This window comes from Rhipicephalus microplus, chromosome 4, assembly GCF_043290135.1.
Source record: "Rhipicephalus microplus isolate Deutch F79 chromosome 4, USDA_Rmic, whole genome shotgun sequence".
NCBI lineage: Eukaryota > Metazoa > Arthropoda > Arachnida > Ixodida > Ixodidae > Rhipicephalus > Rhipicephalus microplus.
The window spans coordinates 156,459,283-156,467,717 of record NC_134703.1 but is presented as its reverse complement, the minus strand read 5'-3'; positions in this window follow the sequence as shown (position 1 = coordinate 156,467,717).

Below are 8,435 nucleotides of genomic sequence, written 5' to 3'. Positions count from 1 at the left end.
GGGCTTGGTGGTACCGTCAGGAACGCCATGAGAAACCACTGTGTTCTTTTCGTACAGGTTAGAAAACACTGCCTTTTGTCTAAGTGTCACAAAAGTGACGTTCTTTGCTTTGTAGTGCTGCCGAGCCCTGAGTGTATTTTGTGTTGCATTTGTGAATCCTTCAGAATTTCTCGCGCACTGTTGTTGCTTAGCGGTGATATCGAGGAAAATCCAGGCCCTCACATGCTCGACGAGATCCTAAAAGGGGTTACTGAAATAAAGAGCTCGCAACGAGCATTAGAAGAAGGATTGCGAAGCGTTCAATCCAGGATGGAAGAGATAGAAGGTACACTAGCGTCGCTAAAACAGTATCATAAAAAGTAGGACTGTGTGAACAGAATGTCGCCACAATGAGAAAAGACATCAGGAACCTGAGCAAAAAACTAGACGACATGAAGGACAGAAGCTACAGGAATAACCTTCTCATTTATGATTCGGAAGAAAGGGATGATGAAAATAGCAGAGACCAGGTGTGTCCAAAGACAGACTCGGAGTGGAAACAAGATCGGTAGAACGTGTACATCGTGTTGCTAAAAAAAGGGCGAACAGCACAAGACCTGTGATTGTAAAATTTTACAACTTCATTGAAAAGATCACCATTCTGAGTTACTGCAAAAAGCTCAAAAATAGTTCACTATTTGTGTCAGAAGACTTCAGAAGACGTACGCAGTAAACTTTGGCACTCCTCCACAGCAGAGAGCGACGGGGGCAATAAAGTAACGCTTGTTTATGATAAACAAAAAGGGAACGACCAACTGTACGTATGGAACATTGAACCAAAATTCAGAATATCTTTGAACGCCGTGCGTCACGACAACATCGGGTAGTCCAGTGCCCACAACGCATGACGAGTACGGGTCATGAATTCACTTTCCCTAATAAGCTTTATTGCAAAGAGCATTGTGAATGAAGCTGCGAAACTTGAAGAAATTTTTCTGGTTCACTCTCCGGACATTGCAGTAATAACCGAAACGTGGCTACATGGCGATATTCATGATTAAGAGATGGTTCCTCCCTCTTATTCTCTTTTGCGCGCCGACCGCGATAGCCACGAAGGTGGTGTCGCAACGGCAGTCCACAAGAGCCTATCTTTTCGCAAACAGCAAGGCATTCCAGATCATGAAAGTTTATGGTGCACTATATACGTTCATGAGTCACCCGTGCTTATAGGTGGTATATATAGGAAGCCAAACGCGTCTGACGAATACATCACAAGAATTCACGTTTTTCTGTACGACAAGGTGAAGGATCGAATTATGCTCATTCTTACCGGTGATTTTAATTTACCTACTATTGATTGGAATACGTTGACAGTCGGTAGTAGAGATATTTCTAAATCTGGGCTGCTTTTGAACGTAGCATTTAGTTTTTCATTATCTCAGCTTGTCGCATTCAGGGGCACACATTCTCATTACTAGATCTTGCCTTTATTTCTGTCTCCCATTGCCCCGCCGCGGTGGTCTAGTGGCTAAGGTACTCGGCTGCTGACCCGCAGGTCCCGGGATTGAATCCCGGCTGTGGCGGCTGCATTTCCGATGGAGGCGGAAATGTTGTAGGCCCGTGTGCTCAGATTTTGGTGCACGTTAAAGAACCCCAGGGGGTCGAAATTTTCGGATCCCTCCACTACGGCGTCTCTCATAATGATATGGCGGTTTTGGGACGTTAAACCCCACATATCAACCAATCTGTCTCCCATTTCCCCTTCCCCAGTGCAGGGTAGCAAACCAGACAATTGCTTTCTAGTTAACCTCCCTGCTTTTCTTCATACCATATCTCTCTCTCTGTTTCTAACCATCTAACAGGTGACGTCAAGCTAGATGATGGCATATCTGATCACAAACTTATTCTGCTAGCAGTCACTATTGGTAACAGTTTACCAATTTCAAAAACGTGCGTTGCTGTTCAAAACTACAATAGAGCTGATGATGTTAGCACTATTGACTACCTTGAAGTAGCACTAGAATGCTTTTACATTGTAAATCACCTACAATGAATAATCTATGGCTGAAACTAAAAGACATAATAAAATATTGTGAGGACAAATTTGTTCCCACACGACTCAAACACACAAAGCGGAGAAACCCATGGATTACGCGCGATGTGATCTACATGATGTAATGATGAATGTAGTGGGTCATGCAAATCTCGGCACACACACTGTCAGTGCTAAGCACGAGACGCTCGGCCCGGACTGTCGCTGATTTTGCTAGCTAGGCCTACGCTCCTACCTGGTCTCGGATAACAGTTTTGACTGTCTCCGTTCTATATTATAATTGGTGGAGTTTGCGGGGTCTCCTTGCAATCCTGCAGTTGCGAAGCCGGACTCTACCTGCTGTCATGACCACTGCATCTGCCACGAGCCCTCCTCTTATGGCTTCCCAGGCCATCGTGTGCTCCGGCGCGGTCCGTCAGCGGGATCCTCCCATATTCAGCGGCACTGACGACCACGACGCCGATGACTGGCTGGCTACTTACGAACTCGTGAGTGTCTTGAACAAATGGGACGAAGCCATGAGACTAGCCACTGTCGGCATTTACCTCAGTGGCATTGCCCACTTATGGCTTGGGAACCATGGGACCGACGTTCCCACCTGGACAGCATTCAAAGCAAAGTTCAGCGAAGTCTTTGGTCGTCCTTCTGTCCGCAAACTTCGTGCGGAGCAGCGCCTTCAGTCGAGATCTCAACTGCCTGGTGAGAACTTCACAAATTACATAGAAGACGTCATTGACTTGTGCAAACGCGTCGATGTGAACATGACAGAGGTGGACAGCATCAAGCATATTTTTAAGGGTATTGACGAGGACGCTTTCCAGATGCTCATTTCAAAAAGCCCTGCTACTGTCGCCCAAGTTACCGAGCTCTGCCAAAGCTATGATGAGCTCCGCCGGCAACGTCTCGTCACCCGCTGTGCTGTCCCACATCAGGAATCGATGTCCGGCTTAATTCCCTCGCAAGACCCCGTCCTCTTCTCGCAGATCAAAGATTTCGTGCGCGAAGAAGTTGCCCGCCAACTCTCGCTCATCTCTGGCCTACCGGAGCGCAGTGCACCGCTTAGCCCTACTCTACGGACTATTATACGAGATCAAGTGTCTGAGGTCCTTCCTCCGCAGCTGGTGCCACCAGTCAATGCACCATTGACGTACGCCGAAGCAGCAGCACGACCACGACCGCAGATGTTCCAAGCGCCGCCTCCACAGCCTGCTCCTGTTTATGCCGCCCAGCCGCCACGACCTCCAGTTCGCCGAGTCCCTAATCCATGGCGCACTGCCGACAACCGACCGATGTGCTTTTCGTGTGGTCTACCTGGGCACGTCGCACGTCTGTGCCGCCGCCGCCCACTCCACTCACGTGAAAACCTACGTCCATATGAGAACGATTACGCGTACACTCAATATACCCCAGACCCCGAATCGTACGCTCCTCGTCCAAGCCACCGACCAGCCCCTGATCGCCGATCTCCTTCACCACGTCGACGCTCGCCCACCCCGATGCGCCGACGCCCCCCTACAATCGACGCGGAAAACTAAATGACGCAGTTCCCGAGGCAAGAACTGCGTCCTCGTCGCAAAGCACAAGCCCTCTTCGTTCGCCGCCGAATGTAATTAATGCCGTTCTTGAAGGTGTACCCGTACTTGCCCTTATTGATACTGGTGCCGCAATTTCTGTCATCGCCGAAAAAGTTTGCCGTTCAATTCGAAAAGTGACAACGCCTTACTTGGGTTCATGTCTTCATACTGCCACTGCACAGCCTGTGCAGCCTGTGGCCACGTGTACTGCCAGATTTGTAATTCAAGGAGTGCCCTACACAGTGCAGTTCGTAGTACTCCCGCACTGTTCTCATGACATCATTTTAGGTTGGGATTTTCTCTCCAATCACCAAGCCGTCATTAATTGCACCCGTGCCGAAGTCACCTTTTGTCCCCTTGGTGATGCGCTACCAGTGCACGATCGCCCTTCCGACGCAAAGTTGGTCATTAGTGACGACACCCAAATCCCTCCACGCGCACCTGTCTCGCACCTGTGTCGCACCTACTGTCTTCGCACCTGTGTCGTGTTCCACCGTCGTCGACGCTACCGCATTCTTCACGCCTTCCGCTGCTTTCGTACATCGCCACCTATCACCGCTCCCAACCGCTCTCGGTGGTGCGACCAACGTGCCTGTGGAGAATCCGTTCCCATTCACCATTACGCTACTTCGAGGCGAATGTATTGGTTCGATAGAATCATTCGAAACCATCGCTGACGTTCCTGATGAATCATCGGAAGTCAGCGCCCTCTCCTGTAGTTCAGTGAAGGACCCTTCCACTACTGACATTTTCAACCGTGTCATCGACGAAGGCCTGAACCCACAACAGAGGTGTGAGCTCTTGAGCCTCCTTGACAAGTTTCGACCATCGTTTGACAGTCACAGTGCTACTTTAGGTCGCACATCTACCGTATGCCACCAGATCGACACAGGTAATCACCCACCACTACGGCAGCGACCATACCGTGTTTCGCCGACTGAACGCCGTATCATCGATGAACAAGTAGGTGACATGCTAAAGCGAGGCGTCGTTCAACTATCAAACAGTCCTTGAGCGTCGCCGGTTGTTTTAGTTAAAAAGAAGGATGGCAAGATACGCTTTTGCGTAGATTATTGTCGCCTAAACAAAATAACACGAAAGGATGTTTATCTTTTGCCTCGAAGTGATGACGCCCTCGACTCTTTACAAGGCGCAGAGTTCTTTTCCTCCCTTGATCTACGCTCTGGGTACTGGCAAGTGCCCATGAATCCGGATGATAGGCCAAAAACTGCATTTGTTACACCAGACGGCTTATACAAATTTAACGTGATGCCATTCGGGCTATGCAATGCGCCGGCAACATTTGAGCGCATGATGGACACTATCCTACGAGGCCTCAAATGGAACACGTGTTTGTGCTACTTAGACGATGTAGTGGTATTCTCGCCCGATTTTCCCACGCACCTTCGTCGCTTGGAACAGGTTTTACGCTGCCTCTCTGCAGCAGGCCTCCAACTCAACTTGAAGAAGTGTCACTTTGGCGCGCGCAAGCTGACCATTCTCGGACACGTCGTGTCGAAGAATGGCGTTCTTCCTGACCCCGCTAAACTACGTGCTGTTCGCGAGTTCCCGAGGCCCGCGTCTCTCAAGCAGCTGCGTAGTTTCATTGGGCTTCGCTCATACTTCCGCCGCTTCGTCCGAGATTTCGCCTCGATCATGGCGCCTCTGACAGACCTACTTCGGGGAGACCGCAATCTATCTGCGTGGTCTCCAGCTTGCGACAGTGCCTTTGCGAAGCTCCGTGAACTGCTTACAACACCACCCATACTGCGTCATTTCGATTCAAGCGCTCCCACAGAAATCCACACAGATGCTAGCGGTGTCGGTCTTGGCGCTGTACTCGCCCAACGAAAGCCTGGTTACCAAGAATATGTTGTTGCGTACGCGAGCCGCACTCTTACAAGAACAGAAGCAAATTATTTGGTAACTGAGAAAGAATGCCTAGCGATTATTTGGGCCATTACAAAATTTCGGCCTTATCTGTACGGCCACCCTTTCGATGTTGTTACTGACCACCACGCGCTCTGCTGGTTATCCTCCCTCAAAGATCCCTCGGGACGCTTGGCACGATGGGCTTTACGGCTCCAAGAGTACGACATCCGCGTCATTTATCGCTCAGGCCAGAAGCACGCCGATGCCGACGCTCTTTCGCGTTCGCCTGTTTCTACTGATATTGCGAGTGTCTCCATCCAAGACAACTTCCTTCCACTATCAGGACCCATCCACATGGCTGCGGAACAGCGCAAAGATTCGTGGATTGCGTCTCTGATGGATTACCTATCTGAAACACTCGCCCACCCGCCATCTCGAGCGCTACACCGACAAGCCTCTCACTTCACCATCCGTGATGGAATACTTTATCGCCGCAACTACCACCCTGACGGTCGCAAATGGCTACTCGTCATACCCAGGCATCTCCGCGCCAGCATATGTGCTGCTTTCCATGCCGATCCGCAGTGTGCGCACGCCGGTTTGTTTAAAACCTACGCCAGGCTACGTTTTCGGTTTTACTGGCGCGGCATGTACACATTCGTTCAAAAGTACATTCGATCTTGCACAGAGTGCCAACGCCGCAAGCACGATCCTAGCCGTCCTACTGCACCAATGCAGCCGTTACCGTGCCCAGTGCGACCATTCGACCGGGTTGGAATAGACCTTTATGGTCCTCTACCATATACATCAGCTGGGAATCGCTGGATTATTGTAGCGATCGACCATCTCACGAGATATGCAGAAACGGCCGCTCTACCAGCCGCGACGGCACGTGACGTTGCGTCTTTCCTGCTGCAACGTTTTGTTCTGCGTCACGGCGCTCCACGTGAACTTTTGAGCGACCGAGGCCGCGTCTTTCTCGCGGATGTTATTCGAGAACTTCTTGCAGAATGCCATGTAATTCACCGATGACTACCGCATATCGCCCACAAACAAATGGCTTGACCGAGCGTTTTAACCGTACTCTTGGCGACATGCTTTCTATGTATGTCGCCTCCGACCACACCAACTGGGATCTTATCCTTCCTTACGTAACGTACGCTTACAACACGGCACCTCAAGCGACGACAGGCTTTTCTCCATTCTTTTTACTTTATGGTCGAGAACCATCATCTCCAATTGACACCATTCTCCCCTACCGACCCGACTCATCCGAAGGCACACCAGTTTCCGAAGCCGCGCGGTATGCGGAAGAATGTCGGCAATTAGCTCGCACCCTTACAACGCAAGAACAAGGGCTACAGAAATTTCGTCATGACGATGGACGGTCCAACTACCAATTTTCGCCCAACTCTCTTGTTTGGCTGTGGGTGTCCCCCAGTGCTGCTCCTGGTACCTCTACAAAGTTTGTCAGCAGGTACCATGGACCTTATCGCGTCATAAAACAAACTTCCACTGTTAACTACCTCATCGAACCCCTCACGGCCACTGTGGACCTGCGTCGCTGAGGCCGCGAAATCGTACATGTGAATCGCCTCAAACCATATCACGAACCACTTGTCCTCACGACACCTTAGAACACTTACTTGGCACCATCTTCAGCGAGGGGGAAATATGTAATGATGAATGTAGTGGGTCATGCAAATCTCGGCACACACACTGTCAGTGCTAAGCACGAGACGCTCGGCCCGGACTGTCGCTGATTTTGCTAGCTAGGCCTACGCTCCTACCTGGTCTCGGATAACAGTTTTGACTGTCTCCGTTCTATATTATAATGAGAAGAAGGCTGCAAAGGATGCGAAAGAAAAACCGTAATCAAGATGATATTAGCCAACTTTCCGATTTGCTGAGGGCATCTATTAGGAACTCAAGAGATGCTTTCTTTTCAACGACACTAAGGAATTTCATGATCCAGAATCCACCCAAGTTCTGGCGCTATCTATCCAAGCCCGAGGACCACGTGACTCAGATCGATATAAACGGGACTATAACAGATGAAGCTCACACTATCGCTAACACATTTAACGGGTACTTTCAATCCGTTTTCACACATACTCGTGATCTTGCAGAGAGTGAATCAGTCGCAGAGTCTGCATTATCAATGCCGGAACTGGTCATAACCCAAGATGGAATACTTAACTTATTGCTACAGATTGATATTAAAAATCTCCAGGCCCTGACAACGTTCCATATGCTTCTCTTCGGCATTACGCAGAACAACTAACCTCTTTTATACATGCATGCGATTTTTGCAGTGTCACTTCAAACAGCCACTTCGCCGATAGGCTGGCTTCGTGCCAAGATCTTTCCTATTCATAAAGGGGGCAACAGGCTACTTGTGAAGAACTACAGACCCATCTCGCTGACTAGTTCTTGTTGTAGAATGAGGGAGCATGTTATCAACGAGGCGGTCAACACATACTTAGAAGAGAGCAACCTACTTTACTACAAACAACACGGATTTCGTAAAGGCCTTTCTACCATAACTCAACTTCGCGAAATTGCGAATGACTTTGCTACCGTAATTAAGTCGAGACTTCAATCTGATGCAATATTTATAGACTTCTCTAAAGCATTTGACAAGGTGCCCCATCATACACTAATTTACAAACTGAAGGCTATCGGGATTGAAACCTGTATAGTGCAATGGATAGCCGCCTATCATTCAAAACACAGCCAGTACGTTAAAGTAAATGATGCTGAATCTGGGGAGTTAGACGTTCACTCAGGCGTTCCACAGGGGTCTGTGCTAGGCCCCATTATATTTCTAATTTTCGTTAATGACATTCATTCTTACGTTGAACTTGATGTAACGGTGAGACTCTTTGCGGATGACTGTGTCATTTATACCACAGTGCGAACAATAGATGACCGAATCCGGTAAATGCCTCCCTCAC